Source organism: Protopterus annectens, chromosome 5.part1, assembly GCF_019279795.1.
Source record: "Protopterus annectens isolate FY-2018-M chromosome 5.part1, PAN1.0, whole genome shotgun sequence".
NCBI classification, from domain to species: Eukaryota; Metazoa; Chordata; order Ceratodontiformes; family Protopteridae; genus Protopterus; species Protopterus annectens.
In genome coordinates, this window is record NC_056736.1 from 353,833,787 (window position 1) to 353,853,126 (window position 19,340).

Here is a 19,340-nt window from a genome sequence, read left to right on the forward strand (position 1 = left end):
GGGTTAGGCAAACAATGTAGATATGGCACAGAAAGAGGGCCACATTTTGTAAGTCTCACACTCCTTGTTAAGGGAGCCATCCCCGTTACATTATGTTAATGTAATCCCTTTAAATGTGTTCTATCATGACATATCAAATCATACCCATTACATTAGGTTAATGAGGTAATCCCTTTAAGTGTGTTCTTCATGACATATCAGATCATACCCATTACATTAGGTTAATGAGGTGATCCCTTTAAGTGTGTTTTTCATGACATATCAGATCATATCCATTACATTAGGTTAATGAGGTAATCCCTTTAAGTGTGCTCTTCATGACATATCAGATATGTCTCTTTCTGTGGCATAAATGGTTAATACACATCTCCCTGAAGTCTGACCTCAGCAAGTGTTCATGTCTGAAAAACATAAATGCTGAATATGTCAATGAATACTCACAAACATTATACTTTCCTCCAATAATAATGGGGTTACTATTACATGAACAAACTTTTCAAAGTTCGAATGTCATATGGTTGACACCATATGATTGAAATTTGAAAAGTTTGAAGGTTAAATGTAATGACACCGTACAGTGCAGAATGAGAGACTTTCCCTTTTCTGCACTAAAGTGTGGTCACGGAGTTGGTATACTTAAGTAGGGGGTTGTGGGGGGTGTAGGGGGGGCTTGCCCCCCTGCTTGGAGCGTTAAGGTAAGTTTTATTTTTTTTATGTTTTATTATATATTTGAAGTTTCAAGCTTCAATCATATGTTGTCGAACATATGGCATTCGAAGTTTTGAAACTTCAAATATATAATATAGACCTATAATAATGATATGTATTTCATGACTTCATACATATTGTTATGTATTAACGCAGTTCTTTCCTTCACACTCTAGGGCTTTTCAGGATATGAAGAATACATTTCATAATGTGTGCTATGTTGCAAAATCATCAGGAAGTGTGAGTGGGCCTGTGTTATGATAACTTCCTTATGTTTTTTGTTTTGGGTAGTTGAAGTTATAGCGGTCTTTACTGTACTTCCTTGACAGCATGCCCAGTATAACTATGGAGTACATACACGCTGTTTAGCACAAAGCACAGACAGTAATTGATATTCTGAGATAGTTCTTATTATGAGTTTTTCTTGGCTAAATGTAACAGAAGGTAGTCTGTGGATGGTTTGCTTTGCCATTGACCACACAATAGAGTTATTGATGTACAGGAGGAGGACAACAACATTTGACACAGGCCAGTGTACATTTGGTGTTTGCGCAATGTCACTGTTCAACAGGTCACTTAGTAATGCATGGTAATGTTTCACCTGGGTTGAAGTATGTTACTGCAGTGTCATACAGGTTTTACTAATGTTTTTATCAAGGCTCACTTCAGGGCTAAATATCAGTTCAATATAACTGCACTCAAATCTGTACTTATTGAAGTCAGCATGTATGGTACGACACTTGTATGAGGAAGGAGACACATTGCATTGCTGATTACAGTAACACAAATGCATCACGCTTACATAATAGTTTCCTAACATTTACTTCATTTGCCATTTAGATAATGTATTTAATGGCATAATGTTGGCATGAAATTTTATTTTGCCCAAGTCCTGTCTGAGCAAACTATCCATTTGTGATATATGCATAAATGCATCCTATGCATATTGCTATACATTATGACATTCAGCAACACAACTTACTTGTCAGGGGGCTGACTATACTTGTGTTGTACCTTGATCTATGGACATGTTTGCATATGCCAAATTACCATGCCTCATTTTGCACAGGTATATATGTCTGTGGGTGTGTGTGTGTGTGTGTGTGTGTGTATATATATATATATATATATATATATATATATATATATATATATATATATATATATATATCACATCTGTTATAATTAGACAAATGTTAGTATGTATACCAAATCATTATTCTGTTTATATCCTAGTCAATTTGATACATCTATATATGTGTCATGTCCTTGTGTATTTTGCTTCATACATACACAACATGCATGAACAGTCACAACTTACTTCTTCTGGCTTTTCCTGGTTAGGGGTCGCCACAGCAGATCACCTGTCCACTCATGATTGGCAGTGGAGTTTTACAGTGTTGAGTAGCCAGCCCAGCGCCCAACCTTCCATAGAAGGCACACACACACGCACTCACACCTAGAGCCAATTTAGAGTGTCCAATCCACCTGCAGCATGTCTTTGGGATGTGGGAGGAAACCAGAGCACCCGGAGGAAACCCACAGGGAGGACATGCAGACTCCGCACAGAAGGCAACCCAGCCGAGGATCGAACCGGCGAACCTCTTGCTGTGAGGCGACAATGCTAACCACTGCACCACCATGGCTGCCCAACAGTCACAACTTACTATAGTTTGCAATATGCATTTCTGCTTAAAGTGTTGCTTTTTCGATCTTTTATTACTATTATTTAAATGAATGCACAGGTGTATGTGATTCTTCTTCATATCTCCACATTGTTACAAGTGTGTACAGTGACATAACAATCATCAACATTGTTTCCTGCATACACATAAAGCAAAGGAAGACTTAATTTGTTAACCTGCATGCATGTTATGACATCAGTGATGTGGATGCCATTATAATCTTTGATCATTCATACAGTGTACATTACAATGGCAGAGTACTTCCATACACAGGGGTAGGCAGGCATTTTCAATATATTCATGTCAGTAATGCAAATATTACTGAGGATTCCACAGAAAATGTACAGTGGTAAGCTCACATTTAGGTTTCATAACTGTATTTGTACTAATGTTTATAATTTACATTAACATACAGCACATGCTTGGATAATACATATTTAACTTTACAATAACTTTTCTATAGTTACAAGTTACAAAAGTGGAAACAATGTCCCTTTCTGATGTACATAAGAAAGAAAGAAGTTGCAGATTTCATTTATTTTATATTTTACATGTTAGTTGTGGGATAGACAAGACTGTTGGTTATAAAAGATTGCTTTCTGGATACACATCTGATATACAGTCAGAGCAGTATATGCAAATATCTCCTAATATATCTACTGTTATCTCAACTCCGCATTTTAGGAACATTTATATCACATTTACTTCCCTTCATTACACTATAGCTTTGTGTCCATCTCACATTCTTTCTCAACATTTTGTTTTTGTGTATGTATCTCTAAGTGAGCAGGATTACTTGCATAAATGAAAATAGATTTAATTACTGTTGATTGCACACTAATCTAATTATATGTAAGTGCACTTTCTTCATTTAGCTTCCCCTGCTTCTTAGTTACTTCTTTCAAGATTTTGTTTTTAGTTGTAAGAAATCTGCTTGGTGTGGTGTTTTTGTTCTATGTGAGAGATAGACACTTAAATTATCCAGGCTGCACATTTCACATATTTTTTCATTGGCCAAATTGTTTTTTGAGTGATACTTAAATACACAGTGAATTTCCGGGGCTTTGTCTTTTTCTGGAAAGATTTCAAGCCTGCATAAATTAAAGCACTGGTAGTGATTCCCTGCTAGGTTTTCCCAACCATCCTGTCCTTCATTGATCTGCTTTTTAACCCTGGTGATTTTAAGCTGTAAATTGAGCTTAATAAGCTCCTCCCTTTCTACACTGCTGTTGATATCCTGAATTATTTATTTCCCTTTCCTTGTGCTTATATTGAAAAAATGCATTTTGCCTCTCATTGTCTGTACTACTGCTTTACTTGTTTTGAATTCATTACCTAACTAGTTGAATAAAGTAGTATATTTTTACAGTCTGTCAAGCACTTGTTTTCACATCAAGAAGTCAGTTGATTTTCCATCTAGTGCACTGGGAGGTAGCCTGATCTGTTCAGGTTAGGGAAACATTTGAGATTTCTGCATAGAGTTTTATTGGCTGGAGGGCTTATTAATCATCTTATCTTGTTTTTAGTGCCATTATAAATTTTGTACAATTGAGTGGCTCTTGGCTCATTTATACAAAGAAAAGTACTGTTATTGAATAATCATAGTTTTATAAAGTATTTAAAGTACACTGCTGTATCCATATCTTTAAGTTTATTTGTGGTAGCATTCATATCTTTTAAATTCATTTGTAGTAGCATTTCACTCCAGACACTCCTTTACTGTGGTTTTACACAAGGAAGGAAGACTGGGATTATACACTTACTGTACTTAAGCAGTTTAAAATAAACCTGTATTGCCTGCTGCTGCTTTATGTAGTTAATTGCACTGTATTACATTGTATCTGCTAGTTGTATGGCTGTTGTAGGTAGTTAGGGTGGTCTTGTTATGCTTGGACTCCAAATCAGCTATTCTACATTAAGAAGGTGCTTCTCTGACCCTTGTGGCAGAACTCTACTGATCTAACCTATCTGAGTTGGGGATTGCTGGTGGAAGGCTAATTGTGTTATTTCCTGATTGGTAAACTTATTTTTCTGTGTGTGTATTTAATTGTCACTTTGCATTGTGCTGCTCTTCACACAGTGGCAGATAGCAGTGCCCTGTATAGATGCAAAAGCCTAAAAGCTCAGTTTTTCCCTAAACAGCTGTCAGTGAAACCCTTATAAGCTTTTCTGTTGCTCTAGGAGCAACTCAGTTGCACACTGAGCAGCAATGCCTTATTGACCAGCCGTAGCCTACATAAAGTATAGGTCCATCTTGTAGTCTTGGCTCTACCAGCATAGTCCTGTCAAATTAATCCATTCCCTTCCCTAATAAAACATACAGTAAGAGCCTGCTATCATGGAAGGGCAGTTTCCCATCATCTCTCTGGCTAGCCTGATAGGCATGGGCATCCTGAGGCAATATAGCAATTGTCTCATGTATACTGACAACCACTTACACCTCAAACAAACACATACTTTATGTGAGAGATGTAGTTACACTATGGGATTGGAGGCAAGACACTCACATAAGGACAAATCAAATACCAAGCAGGTTGTCAGTACACACACTTCCCACACTAAATATGGACACAACACATAAACCCACATATGCGGTGGTACTCATTAGTAACTTACCAAAAGATCAGAGGCCTCCCAAACAGAAACCACGTACACACATAACAATGCAAAAAACAAGCACAACACATAAATACACGCACCGGTGTCTCAACAAATAAACCCATAAGGTGTAACACCATAAAACCTAATGTATTGGTCATAGGTGACTCCATTGTGAGACATGTGGTTGTTCCCCTTACCAGGCTGGCTAAGGAGCAGGTTATAGTTAGCTGCCTATCAGGTGCCAGGATCCGTCAAGTCACTTAAGCACTCAAGTGACTCAACAACAAGTACTGTTATGACTCTGTGATAGTCCATGTGGGGGTGAATGACTTGAGATGTACCTCACTGGACTACATGAAGAGTGACATGACTGAGGTCACAGATTATGTGTTATAGACCTAGTCTTAAGCTGAATTCTACCTTCTCCAAGGATGATGCCACAATACAAACAAAAATGATTGACTTTAACAATTGTTTTAGCTTCTGGTGTCAGTCCAAGGTAATTCAATATCTGTCAGCTTGGTAAGACATGGTCAACAGGCCATGCTACTTTGCCAGAGATGGTCTTTGTCTGTCTCTTCTAGGCTTTTGGATACTGGAAAAGGCATTAGCCCCCCCCTTGTGCCTTTTTTGGCAGTGTCAAAATAACCAACGTCCCAACATAGCAAAATCCTCTCTAGATAAACTGAAGGTATTGCTGCTTAATGCTAGAAGTCTAAACAAGAAACTGCACTTCCTGGAAGCACTCCTCATTTTGGAAGATGCTGACGTCTGTGCAGTCACTGAGACATTTTTCAAAGGAGCAGAAGCCACCCATGTCATGTAGGGATAGAATGCCTTCCATGCATTTAGACCACAAATTGAGCTTGAAAGAACCAAAGGAGGAGTGGAGGATGTGTATCCATCTTCCTTAATGATAAGTAAATCTCAAAACTGGTCAAACAGTATGACTCTCTTAAGCTACTCCATGTCCAATTAACTATAGGCAAAGTCACCTACCACATCACAGCTAGCTATAGGTCCCCCACCATGAAACAGAAAAGCATACTGCATACTTGAACTTACTGAAGTCACTTGCAATACAGCCCAACACCTTACTCATGGGTGATTTTAATTATCCTACCATCAACTGGGAAACATACACAACCACAAACATGCTGGCTCAGGGAGATTCTTGGACTTTATTGATGCAAATGCTCTATGAAGGCTACTCAGCACAGGCACAAGAGGCTCAAATGTCCTGAACATAGTACTCACTAGCATGGAATAACATTGCACCCCTCTGCCATGTGATGTTCTTCCTGGTAAGACTGAACCATAAATTAGTCCTGTTTAATGTAATTATAAGACCAGATACCCCATCAAGTTGAAAAGCACTTCAGAATTTTTCAAAGACAATTTGCCTCCTACTAAGTGATGTTATAAGAAGTTTCAAAGCCCCCTTGAACAGAGATAACATGGTCTCCTATACAGAGGTGTACACCAATGCCCTGTATAACCACTTAAGCATTAGTATAGAATTGGCTGTACCTGACCAGATTAAAATCATGTCTTGCAGAAAAAAACAAGACACCCTGATGCACCCCTCATATAAACAGGTTATACAACAAGAAAAAGAAACTAATGTCCAAGCACAAGAGGGAATTCAGCAGGGAATGAAATCTCTCTCTAGCTTAAACAAACAAATTAGAGATCTTGTAAAATCATCCAAAACTAATTACTAAGCAAAAATAGCCTTCCTAGCTAAGGATAATCACAAGGCATTCTTTTAACACACCCAAAATCTAAGATGGAATATCCAAATATGTGCTGAACTGGTTGTGGATGGCACCACCCATACACAACTGGAGGTAACAGCCAACATGCTAGCTGACAGATCTGGAGTAAACTTCACCCCCCTGCCCCTCTAGTCATTCCCCAAAAGTATACCTGCCACCATCCATCCCTATTATATTAAGAGAGGAGGTAATCTCCCCATTCTCCAAGGCCAAAAACAAGGCCTCAATGGGACCAGACTACATCCTGGGTTGCCTTTTGAGCAATTTAAAACATGTCATGGCAGACCCACTTGGTTCCTTGTTTAACAACAGCTTGTGAACTGGGTATGTTCATGTGGAATGGAGGACAGCTACAGTAATCCCTCTGGGAATTAGAAAACCATAAGCTTGACTAGCCTCATCTGGAAGGCTATGGAAAGAATCATTATGGACCTTATTAACAAGGACAGAGGTAATCTCTGAATTCTGGACCAACTCAGTTCGGATTTGTTAAAGGTACTGTAAATTATGCTTGCTAAACATGGTTAACTTCTTTGAAAAAGTCACTAAGGTCCTGGACGAGTGAAAGACAGTGCATACCACCTATCTTGACCTAGCTAAGACATTTGACACAACCCCCACTCAGATATTATAGAGCAACTCTCCCAGTTGGGAATTAACCTCTACATTATCAAATGGGTAACCAACGGGCTCATCAACAGGACACATACTGTCAAAGTGGGGACTTCACCTCTAGCAAAAGACCAGTCACCAGTGCAGTTCCAGAGGGTCCTGTGCTCTGTCCCTTACTGCTCAGCATGTGGCTGACCAACTTCATTGATGTTTGTAAACTGAGAGCAATCGAGCCCTCCAGCGATGTTAATATACTGCAGACAAGGTTAATTCAGACCAATGATTAGTGCCAAAGCCACAGATTAAAGCTAAATGCAAAAAAAAAATGCATTATTATCCCTTTGGAGCACCCCTCCTAAGTGTAGACCCAGTGGTACGTGATTTGACTATTCAGGTTGCTAACAATCTGAATTTGACTCCCACATATCCACAGTAGTAAACTGCTACACATCTTATAAGTAAAGCCACTGCATCTAGCCATAAGGATGTTATAATTTCATTATACTCAGCCCTCATTAGACCAGTAACTGAGTACCCTGCTCTCTTTTGCAGGTACCGCATCAGACTCCTGCAACAATTGGAGAGACCACTGAGGTTTATCAGAAATTATAGGGTACACAAAACAAGTCTTACTCAGAAAGACTGAAACCCCTGTTACTGTATTCTGTCTCCTACAGGTTGCTAAGGGGTGACCTGTTCCTGTCTTACAGGGCAGTCTCTGACTTGGCTGTGATGGAAATGCTACACATTCATAAATTAAACTGCATCAAACTGCATCAGGATCAGTCGCTCCAGGGATCTTAATCTAGCCTCTGACATGAACAGATCATGCCGGAGAGCTAGATACATCTCCCAAAGACTGCCACTTCTCTGGAACAAGCTACCAATTCATGTGAAATAGAGCTCTTCCCTGACCCTCTTCAAATGCAAGCTAGATTATTGGATGGGTGACCACAGATTCATTATTGGAGTGGCGCCCATGTCTATCCTGGAAGTCTGTATTAATTCCATAGACTCTTACCTCTGCAAACTTCACTCAACTCACCACTGGCAATTGAGGCAACTCGGGATAAATATGGCTAGGTATGTAATGGCTCTAGGGTTGTTGGACTAGTAGCCTTCTATGAACCAATTAACCTAGAAGTTGCCTTTGTCTTGTATTACGCTGTCTGCATGTGCTCGCTTACTGGGTTTATGTGTATGTAGAACCTATTGTGCATTCAAGCGTCCATATATCTCTTTGTGTCTGTTAACATTTGTTCTGGCGATAAACAGCTAAATGTGTACACTTGCTTATTGGCTTGCATATTCAATGCACACCACTGCTCACTGAGCTAACACCACCAGGCGTAAGGCAAAGTGTATACACCTGTTAATGAATGCCTGGGATTATTTTATACTAAAATACAGATTCCAATAAGTGATCTTTAACATAAAGTAGTTATTTCAACCTAAACTTCAACAAAAATACAGCTGCAAGTTTATAAATATGTTAGAGTATGGTACAAATAACAAGATTTACCTGGGGGTTGTAATGCTCTTTCTTTTTAAGCCCAGGCATTACAAAGCCTATGGATGTCCAGTAATATATTTATTGTGTACAATCCTTACGCTTTATTGCTTACATATATATCTATAGCTATATATATCTATATATCCATCTATATCTATCTACATGTATAAATATTTATATATATATATATATATATATATATAGAGAGAGAGAGAGAGAGAGAGAGAAGATATTCAAAATTAAAAAAAAATAATGCAATTAGTTTTAGAATGGGTTACAGTTCTTATGTAATGACTGTCTCATTAAAATCTAAATCTAAATATATTACATTATTTATCTTTCTTTCTTTCCCCTAATGCATAAACACTTGTCAAATCATTCATCACATAAACTGCTGCATAGTTCTATGTTTTTTCTTCCTGTAATTTAAAAGATGATTGAAATACAAATTGTTTCTGTTCTTTGTACTGCTTTGGGTATGTTATTAATTTTGAGGGGTACTTGAAATACAAATCAGTAATCTGTAACACGCTGTGATCTGCTGCAATGAACTCTCATATGAAAGTATTTGCTGTAATTATCTTCTCGTAAGAGTTATATCATTCTACCAGACTGTGCAGAGAAATATGTGTACTTCCATTTATTGTGTCTTTCCTTATCATTAGCTATGGAGCAGTGCCTGGGACTGCATACATAAAAACAAGTTAATATTCTGGAAAGGTAAGATGAAAAATAATGACCAAGCATAAAATTCATGTGGTTTGTAAAAGCAACCTATTAAAAAAAAGCACCAGGCACTTGAAGGGTACAATATCTTTAAAAAACTCATTAGGGTCATAACTAACTCAACAATAAAAATATTTATGTTGTACAGTTGCATCATTTGAAAAAGAAATACAAACATTTCCTTTATATTTCTTTCCTTTGATGAGCTATATTGAAATTAAAATGACCCAAGTTCCCATAAGCAAAACACTTATTACTAATTGTTTGATTGACTGAGCTTGTCACTGACTGAGTGTAGTGTTTTTTTATTGACTGGCTGTTTTATGGACTAACTGCTGGCTGTTTTATGGACTAACTGTATATGATCAAAGGTACTTATAGACTTTTCTTCTCCAATGCTGTTTAAGACCAAAATAATAAAGTAAGTGCAACTTGATGAGAGGTTGACAAACCTGTTCCACTGCACATTGCATTTACTGTTCTGCTGGATGCTACAGGAGTATAAAAAACATAGCTGTCATTTGTCTCAAGTATATATTGTCAGCTGTCCAGTTACTTGTACCCTAATCCCAGGACAGACACCTCTTCTCTACCATTCCCCCTCTCCTCTCTTAAATTGGCATCTACTAAAAATATAAAGATAACCTCTATCAACATTCAAAGTGTAGGAAACATAGAAAGCAAATTCCACTCCTGGATCTTTCATTACACCCTGATATGGACATCCTCACTGAATCATTGCTCAAACCCCACATTAAAGACTATGACATTTTTTCACCAGGATCTAATAATATATGTGCAGACAATTTAAACAAAAATATGGGTAGTGTTGCCATTCTTTTGTTCAACCACCTTACTCTCTGACCCTCATCTCTTGCCTCTCCAAAATTTCACTCTGTAGAGGTAATAATTTCAAACCTTAGCTTTAAAAATCATAAAAGCCTTTCTAACATCACTCTCTACTTCCACTTAGGTAAAAACATTTCTACCTTGGAAGATATTCTACACTGGATATTAAATTATTTAACCTATGAAACTATAATCCTCTGTGATATTTATATCTATATTGACTGGCACCCCCTTACGTAAGAATACTCCACCAGTATTATCAGCTTATGTGACTTTACACATAAACTCTTAACTGGTCTTCTATTTACACCTTACATCTTGATGATGCTGGCCTAAAATTTCACTCACTTTTTCTCAATATTCTACATAGCCTTTCCACTATCAGGAGGAAAAAAGGTAAATCCACCCATACAATCTGGCCATCCCACACTATCAGAACACTGTACAATGTACAAGAGAGACAAAGTTTGGTAAATATGGCAAAGAACCAAATCTCTGGTTCACCAACAAACCTATAGGCATCTTCATAATATCACAAAAAATCAAATTACTGCTGACAAAAAATGTACTACTTAGATCCACAAATAAACAAAAGAAACAATCCCAAAAGATTTTGGTCTTCAGTTAATCATATATTGCACAGTGGAACCCCTAGTGCCCTCAATCCCTGAATGACAGCTCTTCCATACAAACTGCTAATGCATTTAACTCCCATTTCATAAACTATTGCTTTTCTGATCCATAACTTCAGACAAACTCACATTAGCAGTGATAAGGTCCCCATTTCATGCAAGCTGCCTTTCTCTTTAAAAGCTGTCTCTACCATTCATATAAACATCTACTCAAAAAACATAAGCTCTCCTCACCCTTCATTGACGATCTGCCCACACAATATCTAAAACTTGCTGCATCCTTTATTTCTTATCCAGTCTCCATCTTAACTAATCAAGCCATTCTAAAATCGCGTCACATCTGCATGGAAAAACATTGTATATCATCCTACTTCATAAAGGTGGTAAGTCTACTGACTTATTAAACTTTAGGTTTATTGCTATATTGCCCCTTTTTCTAACATATTGGTAAAATGCACTCATCAGCAAATCGTAGAACACTTTCTCTAACAAAATTTATTAAACGCTACCCAACGTGGATTGTGGCCCTACTACTGTACTGGTTGCCTTCTTGGATAACATTATCAAATCTAGAGATAGCAGTAACCCAATCTCTTCCCTGTTTTTAGATCTCTCCAAAGCCTTTGACACAGTTTCTTCACTCAAAATTACTAAATTTCTAAAATGTCCACCCTAGGTCTGTCTTATGCAACACTCAGCTTTTGCTCTAGTTGCATTTCTAGCCAACAGCAATCTGTCAAATGGCTTGGTCGTATTCCTCTTTTCTCCCAGTAAATACTGTTGTGATATAAGGCTGCATTCTTGGACCTCTCTTCTTTAATATATTTATTATTGACTTACACAAAAATAAAGTAAATATACATCCTCCCAACAGGTTTCTCTCATCTAACATAATGATTCTAACTTGATCTGCTCATCAAACCCCTTCCCCATTAAAAAACTAATAAAACTAAACTACTACTGTTTCTACTCAAATCTCTAATAGCTCTCAAAAACACCTTTAACATATCTTCTCTCAATCACACACCAAATTACTAGATGTCACAATAGATGATCAACACATTCAAAACTGCATTGAAAGACACATCAAAAGCTTGGCATGGTCTACAGGTAAACCAGCTTCTCCAGGGTTACACTTGCAGATACATACCTTTTCCTTTCTCTACTGTATGCCTCACCAGTTCCTATCAATATTCAAATCTCATTTACCACAAAACCAGAACTATGCTATAACAAGGTAACAAGATTTGCAGCCAGTTTGCCATATAACACATATTGCTGCTGTACCATTTTGATCTATACAGATTTTCTCCCCAGGCCTCTGCTGAAAATGAGATTTATGCCCAGTCAAACTTTCCCGGAAATCAAATTTCAAATCACATTAAATCAAAGAATGCCCAGATTTTATCACATAGTTTTGTTCTTTATATTATGAAATTTGTGGTTTTCTGGCACAGCATTGAGGACTAACTGAAGTTTGTACAGAAATGACAACAATTTAAGTTTCATATTTCATATCCTTCAGTGATGGCACATTGAGAAACCTATTACTTGAGCTGCTTTCCATGTTTATAAGAGGAATCCATCCTTGACTGTGGATGTTTTTCACCCATTATTTTTGACTTTGCCCATATTCCTTACACTATGAGGATGAGAGATTTGCTTATAGCACCCTGTCCTTGTCTCTTGTATCTCAAGAACTGCTGCAGTACTTGAATAATGCCCAAGATCGTTATGTTGAAAGTAACTAACTTATCAGTCAGCATAGTGGGTTAACTATGCTGTTTCAGAGGAATGGAGTTTGAAGAATGTCTCTTCCCTTCTTTATACATTATTTCATAAGAGTTCTGGTGACTAGTGGTTGTACACTGGACTAATACCCTTAAAGAGAAGGTACATAGTTTGATTCATGTTAGTACCTCTAGAGCAAACTATATTTATTAGCCCTGGTGTCTAGTGTTCACCCTGCTGATCCACATTGTCTTTCTTTTTTGAGTAGTTGCCTTTAAGGAGTGCTATTCATAATATCCCTGTTGTATAACAGTTCCCCCAACCCTGTGCTGTTAAGGTACAATGAGTTCTGTTATCCCTGGAGGCTAATGTTACCCACAAGCCTCATCTTGTATAAGTGCTGCTAAGACAAAATGTCTCTTACAAAACATCTCTTCTGGTGGACATCACTTCTGATCACAGGGTCCTGACACTTCAAGTCCACCCTATATAAGAAACCATGCTTGGTCTTTTGCAAGAATTGCATGTCGTTCAAGACTAACGTATGTCTTGTTCCAAATGTGGTTTTCAGATTGCCCATGAGACAATTCATACTTCTTATATTCTTTACCAGAAGACAAACTGGGGCAGGGGAAGCATTTCTCACTGTAGATGTACAGTACCAGCTCAAGATTTAAATGGAGATGTTTAATTTTATGAAGACTAAAGTGTTGTTCATCTTTTTGCTTCAGGGACTAAGGGAGGACTTGCAGTTCCTAATAAAGATTTTTCCAAGTGTAGTGAGACTGTATCATATTTTACTCACAGATGCCTAATTGTAGTCTGGAATATGATGGCCATTCTATGTGAGACTGCCTCTGGATGTTTGTTTCAAGATTATCTGAAATGCAAAGATGATCTCTGCTGCAGCCAGTTGGTTTTTGGAATACACTTTACGTGACAATTACTGAGTCAAGCATGAAAACTGGAGTCAGGGTTTCTTTGGTACTACTGCACATCAGGGCTCAGCTTTCTCATCCCTGGACTGTTCTATGTCTCCTTCCACCATGGTCATGTATTGCTTAGCATTCAAATCAAATGTAGGAACAGATGTTTTCTTATTGTATCAGCTGATCTATCACAAGCCCTCCTTGAAGGCTCATAAATATTCTCCTGACATTCCCCTGTACATGAAAGGCCTCTACATCCATTATTTTCTGTTGAAAACTCCTATGAGTCAGGCAAGTAATACATGTATTACTTGTTAACAGTGCTGGTTCCAAATTTCATTGGTGTCTCTCAGCTTGTAAGAACTCTGCTGGTGAATGGGGCAAACTGACTGGCTAAGGACAATGGGATTGGACAGACAGAAAATTCCATTGGCTAATCAACATTTGTGTTAATTAAGGTACTGAGACAGTCCAGTAAAAACAATCATACCTACTTGTGGTACTGAGTTTGGGCACTGTGACTAAAACATATTGCTTCAAACCAACATTAATTCTGCTGTAAAAAGCAAAAAGTGTTCCTTGAAATTCTTTGCTGACTTATCTACAGTAGCTTCCAGTTCAGTGATTTTGCATTTTTTTTAACTTCCCAAAGGTGAAAGACCAAAAAAATGAGACAGATCTAGTTCTTAAGACACAGAACTGACACCATCTGTTAGTGTTTCATACATGAAAGTAATTGTTTTTTAAGCAATATAGTAAAGAAAAAGTACCATTACATTCACATACAGAAAACTAAGCAAATGCCTCACTTCCATTTGTATAAAAATAAAAACTAGGAGAAGTCATTAAATGGAGCAAAAGAAAAGAAACTGTCATCATACCTTTCAGCCTCTTAGCACAAGAAGTCTGGACAAAGCCTAAAATAATGGGGGAACAAAGGCCCAAAAATAGGGACAGATTTTAAATATTGGTCTTATAAACTTAGAAGGTTGCTAGTATAACAGAATTTATGTTAGCATGCATTTTCCGAAGGGTATGAAATCTGAAACTCAAATGAATGTCATTATTTAGTGATGTCTATCCTCAGTGATTGGTCAGAAAACCACAAATTTTATGAGGAACAGACCAAAAATATGAGACAAAAGTCTGGACATTCTGAAAAAATCTGGACAGTTGATAGGTATGACTATTATTGTGTGTGTGTGTGTGTGTGTATATGTGTGTGTATGTGTAGGGGGGGTGGCTTGAAATTCTTTGCAACACTCCCACAATAGCTCACTTTGCAGTGATTTTGGAAATAGTTAAAAACTTGGATTTTGCTTCTCATAAAAGGTCTATGTGTGAAGTTAACTGTTCTCCTTCACTGCAATATGAAAAAGCAAAACAGATGGCTTATCTTATAGGTTCATAGGTTCATATGAGATCACTAGGCTAATGGCTTAAGAGCCCTTACAAGCCTAGCCAATATAACAAGATTTTACACCATATATGGTCCCTAGGGGAAACAGGATGGCATGGATTTGTGTCAATGCCTGGAGTACCTTACAGATTGCCCCTGTCAATAAGAGACATATCCATTGCCCAAGTTGTGAATTTGTGATTCCCCATCCATTGATCCAAATTGCATTTGAAGAGGGCCGGGGAAGGCATCTGCTTAATGTGAATAGGAAAAACTGTTCCTTAAAAAGGGTGAAGTCTAAGACACATATCTGTCAATCCAGCATATTTCGTTTGAGTGGAGTCACTGACTAAGTTTAGATCCCTAGATTGGATGACCCTCATGCTGTTTGACATGTGGATGTGTAGGCTCCATCAGGGCTGGATTTGTGAGTGACTTGTAGGTCAGGCATAAGTAATCCCTTAATAGTTGGTAGGATACAGAGTGAAGGGATAGGGCTTTTATTATGACCACATAAGATATGTTATTTAAACCTTCTGTTTTCTTTGCGAGGAACCCATGAGGTCACTGCAGCTGCTGTAAGTGCCTAGTCAAGTACATACCAAATGGTGAATTGCACTCAATTATATGTCTAAAGAAGGACTATAATTTCCATGCATCTGGATGCCATACCTTTAATTACAAGTTGTGCCACATAGAAAGACTTCCTTGCCACTGTGGACACAAGGCAGTCAAAGTTCAGGCTATCTATGTACTTAGATCTCTCACCTCTGAGTCTACTCTTAGGGGTGTGCTATTGATGTGATTTGCAGGGGTATCTGACCTCCAAAAAGATATGAAAATATATTTTTTGGCATTTAGTTTTTGGCCATGGTTCTGGCACCAGTCATTTGTCTGATCTAGACCCTCTTGAAGGATATCTACATTGTTGGGAGATTTGGTGACTGCCCCTAGCTTGCAGTCATTGGCATACTTTGTCATCCAGACTCCTTGCACATTAGCCTTGTGTCCAGAAAAATATATTCTGAATAGGAGTTGGTCCCAGTAGTGAGACCTCCGGCACACCAGTAATAAATGGCCTCTTGCTGGATTTGGATTCACCCACTTTAATCATGTGTCTTGTCTGTGAGACAATCAGCTATCCATCTGGTGACATAGGGATTTATGCCCACTTTTGTGAGATTATTTATAATACCCAAGTTCAGAATTGTGCCAAATGCCTTGGTCAGGTTGAGGTAGGCAGCATGTACTGTTTTACCCTCATCCATGGCCTTAGAGATTTTCTCAAAGAAATCCACTAGATTCAGTAGGCATTACTTGACCTTGACAAAGCCGAATTGGGTCAGGCCTAGTGTATAAAGGTTTCCTATGTCATTATTTATCAGGTCCATGATTATTCTTTCCATGGCCTTCCATATAAGACTAGTCAAACTTATGAGTCTGTAATTTTGTGACTCAGTAGATGGTCCACCTTTATGTACAGGGATGACTGTTGTTTTCCTCCACTCTACGTGAAAAAGCCAGACTAGAGGGTGTGGTTAAATATTGATCCTAATGGACATGATAAGTCCTGATTTAAGCTGTTTAAGAGGCAACCTGGTATATTGTCAGGCCTCATTGAAGCTGTGTTTTTAACTTTAGACAGTGAGTGGCAACCTGTTGTTTGATGATAATTGGTGGTCCAATGGTGTAATGTATTTTTGTGTGAGAACTGTGGGTAATGGGGAGGTGAAATGTGAGCTGAATTTGTCAGCCAGCAGATTTGTTATATCTTCAGGGTGAGTATAGGTGATGGTCTTTACAACTAGCTCCGCACATTGTAGGGTGCTGTCCGTAAGACTGTGGACATAAGTGAAACATGCTTTATGGTTATCCTTAGCTTGCAGACTATTATTAACTGAAAGCCTGCTTTTAGAGGCTTGACTAGTTCCCTGATTCACTTGTTTAAACTAATAAAGGAGATATTGCTCTGTTGTGAATATTCTCTCCTACTTCTCAACAAGATTTTCTATCTTTTTTTGTACATCCTGTTAATTCCAGGGGTCTGCCAGGGTGGCTAACTTTTGTGGTTTGACCTGGGTTTATTTTGGTCTGGTAGGTACTGCTGTTTTTATGCAGTTGTTTATATAGTTATACAGGGAATTTGTGTATGCCTCTGCATAGGTTTCTGCATTTTCTGGATTTGGGGGACTGGTAAACTAGCTATACCATTTCTTAATAGGAGGTAATTTACTTTAGAGGTGCTCTTTAAGTTTTTGGGGTTGGGGGGATTAGTTTTACCTTTATTTCAAGAGAGACTGCTTTGTGATCTGATTTTACCAGTGAGGACACCACACTAGGGGTGTAGGACTCTCCCTCATTTGTGAGCATCAGATCTAGGATATTTGCTCACCTAGTGGGAGTGCAGACTAGCTGCTCCAGGGCATTTGAATTTATAAAGTTTTTGGCCCTACATGGTAGTGGTCATGTATGCCTTCCAATTAATGGAGGGGTAGTTAAAATCACCAATGGGTATGGTACTGGGATGCATGGTGAGTGATTCTAGTAACTTCAGGTATGATGTGTGGGTTTCCTGGTTCATGGTAGAGGACCTGTAGCTAGCAAAAATACGGTAATGTTTTTTTCTCATGGTTAGTTAGACATGGAGCAGCTCAAGCATGTTATATTGGCTGACCAGCCTTGAGATGTGCTTATCCTTTAAGTAGATAGATATGTCTCCACCTTTTGTTCTTTCATGTTCAGTGGGTGGTTGGAATATATGAAAGGCATTAGAGCCATGCACTCCTAGAGTGATTTCCATGGCTTTGAACCATGTTTATGAACTGCACAGATATCAGCATTCTCCATGGTGTGGAGAGCTTCCAAGGGTGTGCATTTTCTTGTTGAGACTCCTAGCGATAGCACCTTTAGGTTGTCCTGAGTAGCTTTTGTATTTTTGAAGGTTTGCTGTCTGATAATGGCTAGAAAAGGAACTGTAGGGGTGGATAATGTTTTGTCCGATACCTGAAAGCCTAGAAGCAACAGGTGAAGATCATCCCTGGCAAAGCAGTGTAGCCTGTCCACCATGTCCTCCCAGACTGACAAGTATTGGACCCCTTTTGGAATGACACCAGTAGCTAAGCCAATTGTTAAAGCTGGTCATTCGCTGCTGTCATTCTGGCATCATCTTTGGAGTGGTAGAATGCTGCTCAATGCTAGGCTCATACCTGCCTGTGACACACATTCTGTGAGCTCAATTATGCCTCTCTTCATATTGTCCAAAGAGGTACATCTCAGGTCATTCATTCCCACATGAACAATAACTGAGTCATATTGTTACTTTGAGATAAGTGACCTAAGTGCTTCCATGATCTGGTGGATACTGGCCCTTGACAGTCAATTAACTGTAACTTTCTTCTCACACAGCCTGGTAAGAGATACATCAGTGTGTATCACAATGGAGTCTCCTATGACCAGAATATTGGGCTGTGGAGGGTTTTGCCTTACGGGCTTGGTAGGTGAGACACATTGAAAATTGGCTTTATGTGTTGTAATGGGAATTGTCTTGTTTGTATGCATGCAGAGCTTCTGAGGACTGTTAGGTAAGTTACAGGTGAGCAACTCCACTTATATGGGTCTATGTATGGTCCTTTATGGGTGTGGTGAGTGATGTGTGTGAGTCACTGACAGCTTGTTTGTTGATTTTTGTGCCAGTATGTGAGAATCTAGACTGCAGCATCAATGTGTAACTACATCTCTCACATACTGTATTTGTTTTTTCAAGAATTAAGTAGTTATTTGCAGATACTTTCAAATTTCAAGAAGATAAATCTTTCTTGTTTTCCCAACAACATAACAGATTTGGTACCCAAACATAGAACAGATAAAATATTTGCTGCCCATGACTTACACTCTAAAATCATGAATTTGTCAATCACTCCCTGCCCTTTTCAGACCACAATTCATTGGTACTAAAACTTTAAAATGGGTACAAACCATTAATCTTTAACTCAAGAATTCCAGCATATATAACTAAAATTAAAGAGTTCAAACACTGGTTATTATCTGAATCCATTAATCTTTAACTCAAGAATTCCAGCATATATAACTAAAATTAAAGAGTTCAAACCCTGGTTATTATCTGAATTACAGTTCTTCTTAGATATTAATTACACGACAGATATAAAATAATGATATG